The following is a 14,636-nucleotide window of genomic DNA, read 5'->3' as shown; positions in this document are numbered from 1 at the left end:
AGGGAAAGAGCCGGGGCGCATTGCCAAGATGAGAGACAAGGCTGCCTTATCAGTAGTTATAAAAAGAAAAGCGTGCATTTGTATTTCCCCCTCCTCAGCCCACGTCAGCCTTGGGGATGAGAAAGAGAGGAAAAGCCAGGTTGCCAAACAATGCTATTTAATCTCCATCTGGTAATTCGATTGCTTTGCTTGGGAGCCCTTTCAGATGGGGTCACCGGGTTATTGCCGATGCACAGCCGTAGCAAAACAGGGCCCCGAACCCCAATTAGGGTGGCCGGATACTCATGCAATACAAATACCATGAGCAAAGGATGATGGCAAGAGGTACCTAGAACGGAGAAGCCAGACCCAGGGACCCCGCGGCCAGACCTGGGCACCAGGTCGAGCCAGTCTGTGATGACTGGCAGCCTCCATTCACGGGGTGCTGAGCCCCACATCTCCCCCTGGACGCCCCTGCTGCAGGGGCATGACGTAGAAAGAGAAGCAAAGCAAGCCCTGAAAGCAGCGGAAAGGGTCTGACATCCAAACACGCGCAGCCCTGGATGAACTGAAAAGTGACCTTCAAAGATTTTACTTTTTTGCAAAAATTGAGTTGATCTAATAAAAGATATCACCTCTACCACGAGTCCCGATTGCTTCGAACTCAAATGCACTCAGACTTGGGAGCTCAGGATCTGTCACACACCCCTGTCTCTCAACAGTTCGGACCCCCTGGGCTTCTCATATTAAGATTTAATATTAAAACAGAGCAAGAGGACAGGATGCTCCGCTTCGGGAACTCAGTAGAGGACCTGCGATGGACATTTTGATGCAATCAGTGTAATTAGGGAAACAAAAGAGGACAAGGGGAAGGAAGCTGATAGATTTAAACACAGATGGCTACACTAATGACAGGTCTGCTTTACCTTGGGTTAGAGATCGGCAGCAAAATAAGCAGGTAGCAGAGGTTGCCCTGCATTGATATCACAGAGCAACAACAGAGCAAAATTTCCAAACCAGCGGCTCCGCTCCATGGCCGGCAGTAATATTAGGATTAAATTTCTTTCCCTCAGTGATGAAGACTGAAAAAAAAAGGAATCAGTCGTCCACAGCAGCAAAGACACCTGGTCAGAGATGAGCCTGCTAACAGGAGGCCGTGCAATCAGGCCATGCCAGCCCCAAGGTATGCAGGTTCGGAGCATCTGCTTTGATGTGCGGTTAAAGGTCTCTGATTAGGATCACAATATCCCAAATTGAGGAAAGCTTCACTAGTCAAAAGGCTGAGCCAAGCTCTATCGTCTGCATACAATTAGGGGAGATCTGCCTACCTCCCTATATTACCTTAATTATACCATTGCTTTGGCTTGTGCCCTGGGACAGCATCCTGAAGACTTTATTACCCTTGCAATACAAAAGATCGAAGCCTGGGATTTCCAAACAACAGCTACTCATTTTCAGGGCCCAACTTCAGACTTGCAGGCTGGCAAGCAAGAAAATGAAAAGCAGAGGAGCAGAAGAGACCTAAAACCAGATCGGGGAGCTGCAGGTGAAGGGTCAGGCCTCGTTCTTCCCAGGTACATCTCACGTCTCAGGTAGCAGGTGCTGTATGCACACCCTGATTCGGCACGGGTGCACGGCCCAGGGTGCTTTGCAACCGGGTGCATCAGCAACGAGGTAAGGAAGGAAGAAAAAGAAAAGCAGAAATGCAGTGCAGGAAGGCATTGGGAAATCCTGACGGTAATTACTGGTAGAACCGATAACCTTAAAAAAAAAAAAATCTTTCAGGGACTCAAAGCACAAGTTATAAGAGGCCAGCTCCTCAATTGGCATGAATTAGTAGTTGAAGGTGATGCAGCTGTACTGATTTCTACCACTTTAGGATCTAGCCTGTCACTATTCCTTATCACCGACTGAAATTCAGGTAGAGGTGTCTTTATTTCACAGGGGCGTAGGGAAGATGTCAGAGGGAATTATGGAAAGCCTACGAAGAACCAAGTATAAAACCCCAACACAATATGGTTACAAAGATGGGAGATCGACCAGCTAAACAGTTCTTGGAAAGCCTTCCTCAAGGGGCTGGACCCTGCAGCCAACCAAGGAGATGACAGAAGGATGAAGTGTGTTCGTGCCCAAAAACTTGCTAAGAAGTTTTCCAACTATTGGAGTTGGCTTAATAAAAGATACCAGATTTACCCAAAAAACCTTGTCTGCCTATTCCCTTAGACCAACCCGACTACAACCTACACCCCGATACTAAAAAAACTTAACAGCTCTTCTGATGAACTACCAACCATGGGAAATATATGCCCTTGATGGGAAGTAGTGAGAGCTTATCAGGAAAGAAGCCAAGGACATCTCGGCTCTATGGAGCCTGATCCAGGATGCGTTTAATAAAGGACTAGAAGAAAGTAATATAATTAAGGCAGTCAGAATGGGCTTGTGGAAAATAGGTCTTGACAAACATATCAGATATCTTTATGACGTGGCGTGTTTGGCTGGTGAAGGGAACAGCGTTGAAGTAGCAGGGTTAAGACTTCTGTAAGGAGCACACAACATTTTGATTAAGAAACCAGAGCAATTAAAAAAAAACCAGCAACAGCATCAACAGAGCATGCTTTAAATGGATTAAAAACTAGCCGTGACGTCACAAAACCCAGCAGTAAATGAAGAATCAGCAGTGAGCAGATCCATTTCCATCAAGGTCCCTACTATGCCTGGCATTAGCTAAAAGTTTTTCCGACTATTTGAGCCGGGCTAATAAAAGATATTACATTTACCCAAAGACTGCCTATGTCCTTAGACCAACACGGCTACAACCTACACCCCTGGCACTAGCTAATGCTTTTATCAGGGACCTGGAAGGCAGCAAAATCTTCAGATAACACAAAGCGGGTGGGAGGGAGAAATAACAAAGGGGATATGCTAGAGAGATGCAACAATTTGGGTTTCTTGGTGAGCTGGGTGCGAGCAAAGTATGTGCAATTCAGGATAGGGAAGCTGCAGGAACAAGGAATAAAGGCCAACATGCCAGGATGGGGAACTCTATCCTGGAAAGCAGCGTCTTGGAAGAAAAAAGACGTCGGGGGGAAGCGGAGGGGAGGCGGAAATAATCGGTGAACACGAGCCCCCCGTCTCATTCTAGCCAAGAGAGCAAACACATTCTCTGGATGTATAAACAGGGGAACGGCAACGAGGAACAAGGGGATTCGGTTACCTCCGCACCTGCAATGCGATGGCGAGCTCTGGCTTCCCCCGTTCCAAGAAGGAATGTCTAAAAATTGGAGAGGGTTCAGGGAACAGTCATGAGAAAGATTAGACATTTGGGAAACGCGTCTAATGGTAAAACACTTCAGCACTCGATGTACTGAGCTCTCGGAGGGAAGGTTAATGGGCGATTTGATTGCAATCTGGAAGCGGCTAAATGGAGAGCAGGTATTTGATAACCAGGGCTCTTCAATCCACTGGACAGAGGCATGGCAAGATCCAACTGCTGGAAACTCAATCACAATATTTCTAGCGAGAGTTTGAGGTGCCGTCTTTTAAAGCTGAGGTTGATTCAAAAGTGAGGACAAGTCACCGGAGGTTTTGGTGGATTCTCCCCTCATTGCAAATATCTCAGTCGAGATAGGAAATTTTTCCCAAAATAAAATAGGCTTTAAATTCAGACACGGCTATTGGACTTGGAAGGGAAAAGAACACATGGAAGGTCTATAGCTTGGGTCAGGCTAGTCCCGTTGGTCTTGCAAATCTATAAATGTCTCAAAGACGTGTGCTAAGTCAGGGCGCCGGCCCTTCTACACTGAAAACACTACCGTACGGCAGCAAGAGACATGCATGGCACATAGATCTCAAATAGGCCAACAGGAGGTACAAACGGTACAGGAAGGCCAACGGTGTCAGTCTGCGGCACCAGACTTTGCTCGACAGGGAGTCAGCTGCAGAAATGAATAAAAAATATATATATCCTTCATAAAATCAGAGGGTTTTGCCAGCTTCGATCAGAACTTCTCTTTCCAAGAAATACATGTTCGAACAAGAGCCTTATTCTGCTCAAGGCAGACTCGAATTCACAAATCGACACAGGAAACAAAGTGTATAGGAACACACTCAGGATGGCCACCCAACCAAATACCAGGGTCTAGGATTGTGTTTTCTCAGGAACATCCAAAAAACAAAGAAACCATGACCGAAATATGAAGCTAATCCACACAGGAAGGCGACATGGTACCTGAAAAGTTGTCGATACCCCTCCCAACCATGCAGTTGGCCCAATCAAAGATATCACCCGCAAAACTCCTTGCCCCTCAAAGTTTCTTCTCAAAGTTATCACCCCAAAGGCAGATGTGGGGGGGAAGAACATCTGGTGCCAATGGCTGAAGATGCTTGCCAGGGTCATTGCTTTTACAACCCCACAGTGTGGAAGAAAAATTCATGAGTTTGTCCCTCTTTTCTCTGTGAAGCTCTTAAAGGGCCCTGAAGAAAACCCAGCAAATTTTCTGGCAGTCAATATAGCTTCATTTCCCTGAATATCATCTGCAGATGGCTCTTGCCCTGGAACCTATTCTAAAATTACGGGATGTGTTGATACCACCTAGCAGGATGTACTATAAGCTGACAGCCCTGTTACAGAAGCAGAGAGATGGCATTAAAGTCTCTATGCAAGAGCAATAACTAAGAGCCTATCTTGATGACCTTCTCTCCTACCTCATACAGACCACAATCAAGCCCCATTATTCAGCAGAGATCATTAGATCATGCATGCTGCAGGCAGGCAGATTTATTAACACCAGCATCTCCCCTACAACAAATCACTATTCAGTCTTTTTTTTTTTTTTTTTTGGTAATATAAAGCATAAAATGTTGACAAGCAAAGAGGTAGGTCACTACAAACAGACATCACATTTGCTCCAGGAGAAACCTTTTTCCCCCCAGGACAAATCCAATCACTTAGACAACACTGGGAGCATCTACAAGTTCATTAATGCACAGTAGTTACCGCACGTTTAATTTAGTACTTGCTTAATGAAGTACTAACTAAAGGAGCAGTAACTAGAGTTACTGTGCAGTAGTGCTGGCACATGGGTTTTCAGTGACGCTTACTGTGCATTAGCCTAATACTACTGCAGAGTAGTGTATTAGCACGGTTTTTGCCCGGCATGCTACTGCACAGTATTATTAGGCTACTGAGCATTAAGCATCTCGTGTAGATGTGTTTTGTGTCTGTTATCCCAGGATAAATTCTAAAAAGGTTCATGGGATAAGAAGTATTGGCAGAGAATAGGCTTATCCTGGCACACAGCAGTGTGTGTGAATGGTTGTCCTGGGATTGCATCACTGAATCAATAGCAAAAAACCAGCAGCGCATTCAGCCACTCAAGCCACCCAATTTAGCAAGCACCCCAGAGACCGCTCTTTTATAAGGACTTCAAGAACAACCTGGTTTGGAAGAAGATGAATCTTCATGTTGAGGCCTGAAGCAGCGGCCTTCGAGGCACCTAGTGCCAGTCACCGACAGAGAGAGGTTAGCGGGGCTTTCGATTCATTAGGGTAATCCCTATATTCATTCCTAGATCCCTCGACAAATTTAGCTCTAAGAAAAACAGAAACCGTGAGAGATTTGTGCTGCTTTTCTAATGAAAGTTTTGCATGGCTTACGAAGCAAGGTCTCGGTATATCTGCTTTAGAGATAGTCTGGTCTGCTACAGGAGCGAAGGCTGGGTCTTGAGAAGGAAGAGAGCAGGTTTGGGTGTTGGAGGCCAGCTCCATGAAGGGGAAATGCAGCTAATGCCTTTGCATACACGCCTCCGAGAGCTCAGGTGGCAACTGCCAGGACCTGACTGCCTTTTTCCATGTTGATACCAGGGGTTGGTATCTATATGCAAAGGAGCAGAACAAAGGGGCCCTCTATTATGGATGTGAGGAGCATTTTTTTTTTTGCCTTCAAATAGCTCAGAGAGATAAATGAAAGATGCAAATCAAATGACCTATGAACTAGTTAACAGTGGATGACAAGCCATTGTGACACCGATGCAGTGACATGAGTACCGGAGAAGGACCGCTCAAACCCGCACCCGGAACGAACCACGCCAGCCCAGAGGATCAAGGGAGCCCCGACGCACCCCGATACTTGTCGTCATCCCCACCAGCTCCAGGCTGCACAACTTCCCACCCAGAGAAAAAACAAAAAACCTGAGTTAAAATACAAGTTTGAGGGCAGGGGATGCAATTCTCTCTCCCTGTATTAATAAGTATCTGGCAATGTTTTAAGTTGTGACACTGGACTGCTATTCTGATGGATCCGAGGGAAAGCAGTGGTATAGTGCACGCCACTATAGGTCACGCTTTCCCCCCCGGCCTGGAAGGGGTTCGTTAGAGGTGGAAGGATTTCATTAGAGCATCACAGAGGAATTGCAGTAATGAAGCTCACCTGCTACAGCTAGATTTGTCCAGGTAAAATGCAAGACAGGAGATGCTACGCAGTCCCCCACGGTCCATCAGAACGGTACGCCGCTGGCATCCCATGCCAACCCCATGGAGGGATAACACGGAGACAAAAAATGACAATACCGGCTTGTGCAGTGACCTGCTGCATGCAAGCTCTCACCACCTTCCTCTAACTTTTCTACCTCCTGTTCGTTATGGACCAACTACCGATGGCTATTTGGATTGCTAGGGGGCTTCCTTGTCATTGCAATGGGAGGTCTGATGCTTTGAGATGTGCTGATAAACCAGACTCTCCCTCCTACTAGCCTCTTTGCATGCAGCTGTGGTTTCAAGCAAGCAATACAAGATGGGGCTAGTTATTAGACCAACTCATAAAGTTGGAAAAACTCTTCTTAGCAAGCTTTTGGGCACAAACACCCTTCATCTGGCAAAGGAAGCTATGAGCTCAGAGCAGATATGCCAATGGAGGCACCAAGTCCTACCAGGACTCCCAGCCCCTACCGCAGAGCAACCCATGAACCACCTGAGACTGCAATAAGATAGGTACAAAGGCAACCTTTGTGCCCCTACCTGGCCTATGCCTTCCTGCGCTGTGCCACCTGGAAGCACGGACTCTTAGTTAAATATATGGATAGCTGCCTGGCAGTCACAGGCATGAGTCCTACCATACCATGGCACCAACTCAACTCCCAAAATGATATGCCAAGACAGGGAAGTCAAAAGACATGACCAAATAGGAAAATCTGTAAATACGTGGCCTTCGTTAGCAGCAGTCGACTGATCTAAAACCAACTTAAACTACCTGCTTACGGGCATGTTTATGGCACGTTAATGCCCAAATCAAATTCTGCAATTCTGGCCAGTGATTTTAAGGGGGGGAAGCAACAGAAGAAGTGGATTAAGAAGAGAATTTGAGTCTAACTGACCGTTTTAGCCGGTGTGGAGGAGGGAGGAAATGTCGAGCTTGACATCTGCTGGAGTTTCACGTTCGCTGGATTACTTTCAATCTGCTAACAATTCCCAATCCATTGTCAAGACTTCTCTGTGTATATTGAACGGGCCAGTCCTGCACAGCTGCAGCGCATTAGACTGCCATAATGCACATCAAAGCATGGGAACCAACCCCTGTCCCTAAATCTCAGACCAGCAACCGCTGGGTGCATCATGGACATAACGCGAGCACTCTCCTCCAGGAAGTGCAGAGAGGGGGCAAGCAACCAGAAGGAAAAGAAATCCCTGGAAGAACCCCGTTACACAGCCCGCACCTGAGCTGGAAGCTGTTCTCCTCCCATCTCGGGTAAGTGAAGTGAAAATTATACAGGGCTCAACGGAGAAAACTTTGGATGCAAACGGAAAGTGAAACGTAAAGGGGAAAAAAAAGAAATTCCTCCGGGACAACCTTTGGTGGGAAGCGTGCATAAATATGCAAACAGTCTGCCTGCACACTAATGCTGATTTAGAAAGCACGTCTTAAACATCTGAAAAGAAACGCAGAGGTAAGACTTCAACGCAATGCTTTTCCAGCTGGAATTCATCTCAATTTTAGCCACTTCCTAACTCGAGTGCCTGACAGTCAACTTTGTCATTGTCATATTCGTTCTTCATGGGGGTTTTTCTGTTTGATTTACCAAATACAAAGGGAGAACGAAGCAGCGGACAATATTCGCCTCTAAATCAAGTGTCCATCCTCATTCAGCAAAGCATTTAAGTACGTACCAACTTCGAGCATGTGCTTTAGGTTTCATTAGTATCAGGGAGCCTTAAGCGAGTGCTTATGTGCTTCTGGAATAGGAGCAGACATAAGTACATGCCTGATGTTTTGCTGCACTGGGGACGTACAAAGGGAATGACCGACTTTCAGCAAAAACCATGACGTAAATACAAAATAGGGATGTTTCCTTATTGTAAGAGAGTGTAGAAATCCAGCAAGCAGGCTCCCTATGACACCACCTTTTCTTGTGCCTGGTTTATTAGCGTGCAACGAGTCTATCCATTTGTTGAGATTCTGTTTTTCTATATACCAGGTTTTGTTGAGATTCTGTTTTAAATTTCTATATACCCAGATTTTTTCCCTAAATATTTTTCCTGCAATTTTGGGGGGGTAATTTAGCCAATGCTTCCTAATTTTTCATGAGATTCATGATGCTTGTTCCCTCCTTCAAGTCCCACCTCCTGGAATCAGGCTCTTACAGGAAAATCTCTCTCCTTCCCTCCCTTTCTTTTCATTTTTTAAGTCTCACACACCTTTAGCAAAACAAATGCACCCTAAAGGCAAATGAAAGATAAACCGATATAAGTTTTAAAACATCCCAGGATTTTGAGAGTGTACTCTGTGCTTGCTGAACGTGCCAAGTTGGTAATTGGGCAGATGAAGTGCTAGCTCTGCTTCCTCTCCCCCCGCAAACCGGTGCTTTCATATTGCAAGGTGATTTCTACCCTAGACACACCACTGACTGTTCAGTCCATTGCTCCACGTTTCTCTGCACGAGCTAGCAACGCTCTCAAAGGACGCGGCATCCTTGCCACTCGCTCACCTTTGCATGGAGCAAGTGGAAGTTTGTCCACTATTGACTCCGAGCATCTTAAAAATCCCCGGCCCATTTACTGAAGAGCTGGTTCCCATTGCCAGGTGACAACAATGACAAAAAACATTTACCGACCGTAGTTCCCTTGGAAGACCATGCCACATCTAAATAGAATAAGCCAGCCCACTTTTCATAAGCTGTCTGACAAATCTCATTGTTATGACTATAATAAAATGCCGGCATGCAGAAGCGAAAGCCTCTGTTATATCCCATATTCATCTCTGTCCAACACAGTCTTCATGGTTTTTTATTACACTTGAGAGGTTGGTTGTGTGGAGGTGGGGTGGAGAGGAGACTGGGGAGGTAAGTGGGGTTGTATGCTGCAAAATCCCCAATTATACAAAGCGTGCCTGAAATAAGATTTAAAAAAGTGTGAGGGCAGCTTGGGACATCACCTACCTATATATATATATATATATATATATATATATATATATATATATATATATAAAATGCACTGCACGCCACCGACTACTCTTTCCCCATTTGTACTGCGGTAGCACCTGGAAACAACGGTCACAGACCAGCCTGCTATTTGCTAGGATTGTGCAAAACAGAAGAGGACAAAATAATGGTCCATAAAAGCCAGGAAACCCAGTTTCCCATCTCAACCCAAGCCATCCATAAGACCAATATCCAGTTTTCTAATGGCTACATTTTAAAACGAGTCCAATGAGATCATTCCTATGGAAGCACGCATTGCCCTTTTAATAGCGCAGCTCATCCGGTTGGGAAATGCATCTTTGAAAAAGAATATCTCAATAACCACAAGTAAAAAAAAAAATGCAGTATGGACACGCCATTGTGTGATATTGGCTCCAATGACATCGCACATTTTCACATGATGATAGTATGGCTAATTTTTTTTGGCCAACCAAGGAGAGAGTCCAAACATTGCTGAATTTCAAGACGTACAAGGCAAAAGAAGGACGGGATAGGGTAGACCTCGGAGGGCAAAAAAACAATACAAAATTACAGACTCTCTTTTGCAGTTTTAATTGAACAAAACTAAATGTAAAAGAACCTTGCAGTTGACAGTCCTTCCCCAATGATGATATTAAAAAGCTGTCTCATTCCCCAAATCCTCATAAAGTGAGCACTGGGGTTGGGGGGAGGAAGGCAACTGGCTCTATTTCTGCATCGGGAGTGGGAGAAGGGACTTTCAAAGCCTTGCATGTCAGAAGGCAAAGGTATTCGGCAATACAAATTAAATACAAGCTAAAGGGAAGGAAACAGGTGGCTAAGTGAACTAGCAATTGGCCTTTCACCTCCGTGGCCTTCCTTTGAATCCAGCTCCGACCAGAATTATTAAATTCATACCGATCAGATGGTGGCTACAAAGGACCAGGGGTTTGATCGTTTCAGCTGAGCTCATGGCAGGCGGAACGGACACATAAACCCTTTGGAAAGCCTGGCCTGGAAAAGGAGAAAGGCAGGGTTTTCTGTCATATTAATTTACAGCTGACTCCCTCTCTCGGCCATTGCATATGCCTGGAAATCTCACAAGGCTGCCGCCCGCATGAGAACTAGAAAGCCTGAACCCTGGATTGAATTAGCATGGAGAATGAAATATGATCTCAATACCTTCTCCCCTACTATGTTGGGTTGCTTTAGGGCACAATTGAGGAACACGGGGGAAGACGGAGTAGTAGCACCTGCTTACCCTTTGAAAACGTGAACCTTCAGGGCTCTCAGCCCCTCCCAATTAAGATGCATTAAATTCACCAGCATTTTTTTTCACAGGGGAAGGAAAATCACATGCACGCCTGGCGGTTTTCTAGCATTCAATCAAATGCGTGTTTTTAATCATGAAGATCGCTATCCTGCCATGTTCTTTTGTGTACCTTGCTAGGGGGAAAAAAAATGGTGTTTTCCAACTTGACCCTTCTTGCTGGATGCGTGCCACGTCCCCTTAATAAAGCAAGAATTTATTTTCACCACTAGGCTATCTTCTTTTGGGCTGTGCAGCTGACGCGGCTATGGGACAGGGAACTGGATGTCATGCCATTTTATGCGTCATTGCCAGATTTGCCAGCTAACTTCCAGTTGCAGGACCAAATACTCTGCACTCGTTTCCACGTGTGCAACTCTTCTGAAGACAACGGGCTGAATAAGGAGAGGCGAACAAGTGCAAGCTGGCATTTCAGGAGGATTTGGGATGAGCAAACGTGCAAGTTGTAGGGGCGATACAAAGACAAAGAGAGCGGAGAAGATGGTAGATTAGGACAGGGCTAGTGATACACAGTTTATTTTGATGGATGAAGCCCGATTCCAATCTTATGCTCCTGGAAGCTATTCTGAGACACCCGAATAAGCCTTGAATTGTCCTTTACTTCTAAAGAAAGAAGTGGCTGGGACGATGTAGTTGGGGCGGGTCCTGCTTTGAGCAGGAGGTTGGACTAGATGCGACTTCCTGAGGGGTCCCTTCAACCCTCCTTGTCTACGACTCGACGAAAGAGAAGCACGTAAAAACATCGCTGGAACGATACGCATTATTTTTGCCACTTGCCGTCTCCTCCGCCAGGCCCAAAGCAAAACCCACCAGAGCGAAACTCATCTGTTCGCTCGCCTGTTGCAGCAAACGCACTGCGGTTACCGCACGGGTCACCGACCAGCTCTTAGGCATTACTAATTTGTCTTCCCACAAGTATAACAGTAACTAACTCAAGTGAAGACCAGCTTGTATAAATAACACACTTCACCTCAAACACAAGCAGACTGTCAAATCTTTTGGACAAAGTTTGCCAACGGGGGTAGTAGAAAAAAAAGAAAGGCCTTGCAACCATCTCCAAATGAATCATTTCCAGTTTTGCTTGATTAAATAACCTCTCCTTTTCCCCCCCTCATTGTAAAAGTATCCAGCAAGGGGGTTCCAGTGGAGATCAAGCCATAGACAGTAAATTTACCAACCGCTTTCAATTTCCACATTTCATGAGTTTGATTAAATCATGGCAACCATCCCAAACCAAAAGCAGCAGCGTACAGTGGCACATGAAATGCAACGCTGACTTGTTAAGGCAGAACGAAATGGGGGCGCGAGGGGTGGAACTGAAGGCTTCGTCTCCTAACGATGACGCCTCGTCTTGGCTTTTTTGCATTTCGAGAACGGGCGTAAGCACAGAGGTGAACCCCACCGTGGGCTACTGAACAACTGTGGCGCATGCGATTCTCTATGCCCAACATCATGGATGAAAACATTGCCACCTCATCCCCAAATAAGCTTCGCCTAAGAAAAACACTCAATTCTCTCCCATTCAAATAGGTAAAGCTGCCAATGAGCAGCCACGTAAACCCAGTCGGAAGAGAGCCCTGGCTTTTCTGATTTACTGCCCCAACTTTCACAGTCTGCCAGAGCTCTTTCATGGTACCGAGCTGACATCCTCCCGGGCTGTTTATAGTTTCATAGTTTTGGGGGGCTGGATGGGACCTTACAGATCATCGGGTCCAGCCCCTGTTCACATGGGCAAGAAAGACCGCTGGGATCAAACGACCCCAGCAAGACGGGCGTCAAGACTTGCCCCCAGCAAGATGGGTGTCAAGACTTGCCCCCAACAAGACGGGCGTGCAGATCGCCAGGGTGGGTATCTTGGATGGCATTATAATGCAATCTCTCCAGTTTCAGTGTTCCCCGTATAAACCAGACCCCTTTCTCGCCCCTTCTGGGGGAAGCTTTACCTGCTCTCTTTCCTAATAATGCTTTGTCTGCCTGGCCTCTTATTACACAGGCAGTCAATCACATATACCTATTTACAGAAGGGGAAGCCATAGTTTTCTAACTTAATTCCTCCAGTTTCTGGGATCGCATCAAAGTTCCCACCTCAAATAGTCTTCTCCAAACAGAAAAGGAAACGGCAGTCGTGCAAAACGCCCACGCAGCAATCCCCACCCCGTGCGGTAGCACCCAGTGCCGGGGGGCTAGCTACAGATCCTGCCGTCGCACAAAGCCCTTGGGGCTGGGCGGTAGAGAAGACGCAACAAGGCTGAACTGATCCCCGTCTGTCTCGACACAGGGCTGCTTTCAACCCAAATTAGTGCCGGTGTCTGGGAAGCTCACAGCCAGCAGAAGCAGAACAGCTAACGTAACTGGAACGGGGATACTGTTGCTTCCCAATCATAATTTCCACTTCTCCAGCGTCTCCCACTCACATATCACTTTGCTTACATATTTCAGTTAATTAAGCCTCGAAGAGACATCACTCCCCCGTTACCCAGATGTGCAAACCCAGAGCCATGTGGGCTTAGGATATTAGCTCAGTTTCCCAGCCACGCGCATTCACCAAGATGATCCTTCACTTGCTAGGAATTAGCCTCCAACCTTTACTCAAGGGAGACCGTGATCAAATTAGGTTTGGTGTGGGGTTCAGCATTGGATGGAGGCAGGAAAGCTTGTGATACTGGGGTGGTTCTTGATACAGCTACAGCACAGGCAATGGTTCAAATATGAAGGATTATTTGTCTGGGTGCTGTAACTTTTAGCACAACTATTTTATCCATGGTCTTAAAGTAATTAACTGCTGCTTTCCAGTTATCTTCATTCAGCGAGAAGTTGAGACATGACCTTGGGGCTTATTTCGTTATAAGGGTGTATCAGGATGTGATGCGCTCCAACATGCACAAAGCAGTAACGTTTTGGTGCGACCAGCATGGCGCGGCTCTGTAATGACTTATAAATACCGTAGGATACTGGCCGTCTGGCTAACTCGGGGAAAACCAATAGGCTGCTGGGAAGTAATAGGCAAAACTAGGACTTGAGACGACCCGCTTTCCCGCTCGAGTGCCGTTAAACATCAATGCAGCAATGCAACCTTAAGCATCAATGACCAACTGGGGCTCGATCTCTCGTGCAGCTCACTAAGCCGACGTTGGACCAGCACAGCCAAAGCGTCAGGTTAAAAACCAGCACTTTCCAGTGCAATTATTGGGGAGCTGCTATGGGGGAAATGCATCAAACAGAAATACCCGCTGGGGTGTCTTAAGCGGCTTGGATGGCCTATCTTCTTTATGGGACAGTAAAGTTTTAGGTAAAAAAGCCCTGCCTGGAGCCTGTTGTCTTCAGATCCTCTCTCTGATGTTGCATGTCCTTGCTGTTTCTAAGATCAACCAATGCTTTCGATAAAGCAGATTGGCCGGTCGCAAGCTCCTGAAGGGATCACCGCAGGAGCCCTACCTAGCTGGATCCATAGGCGAGCACCTTGGGTCAGGCCCCTGGTCTAAGAGTGGGCTCTCCATATCAGACTTCCCATGGAGAAGGGAGGACCAGGGACATGGAGCCCGGGAACTCTAAACCAGTGAACTAAAAGTCAGAACGACCTAAAATCGACCACTTTGTCTTTCCTCCAAGTGGTTACAAGCTTCTTCCAGGCTGACAGCATCTGCATCACACCTAAGGCTGGAGATACCGCTTGCTCTCCAATGCCTAAACCGTAAACTAACCCATGCATCACAGATGCTACACTGAGGCACTGTCAAGGTGGCAGCTGCTCATGTCCCCCTGCCCCGATACCCCATAAGGAGGCCAGTTGCAATAAAACCAAACCCTTCTCAGATCAGTGCAATGGAAGAAATCACCTGTTTCACGTGCTGACGGCATCCTCCACATGCATACGGCAAAGGGTTTCTGTCAGGGGT

At 46.5% G+C, this 14,636-nt stretch overlaps 1 protein-coding gene across 3 annotated transcripts in view; it reads right to left on the bottom strand.

Annotated features, from left to right (window-relative positions):
- The window catches only part of LMF1 (lipase maturation factor 1), a 288,641-nt gene that overhangs the window by 170,336 nt on the left and 103,669 nt on the right, over positions 1-14,636 (bottom strand). The gene's annotated exons all lie outside the window — the stretch shown is intronic.

Source organism: Alligator mississippiensis, chromosome 13 (genome assembly GCF_030867095.1).
Source record: "Alligator mississippiensis isolate rAllMis1 chromosome 13, rAllMis1, whole genome shotgun sequence".
NCBI classification, from domain to species: Eukaryota; Metazoa; Chordata; order Crocodylia; family Alligatoridae; genus Alligator; species Alligator mississippiensis.
The sequence above is the reverse complement of the archived record's forward strand: the minus strand, read 5'-3'. Positions and strand labels throughout refer to the sequence as shown.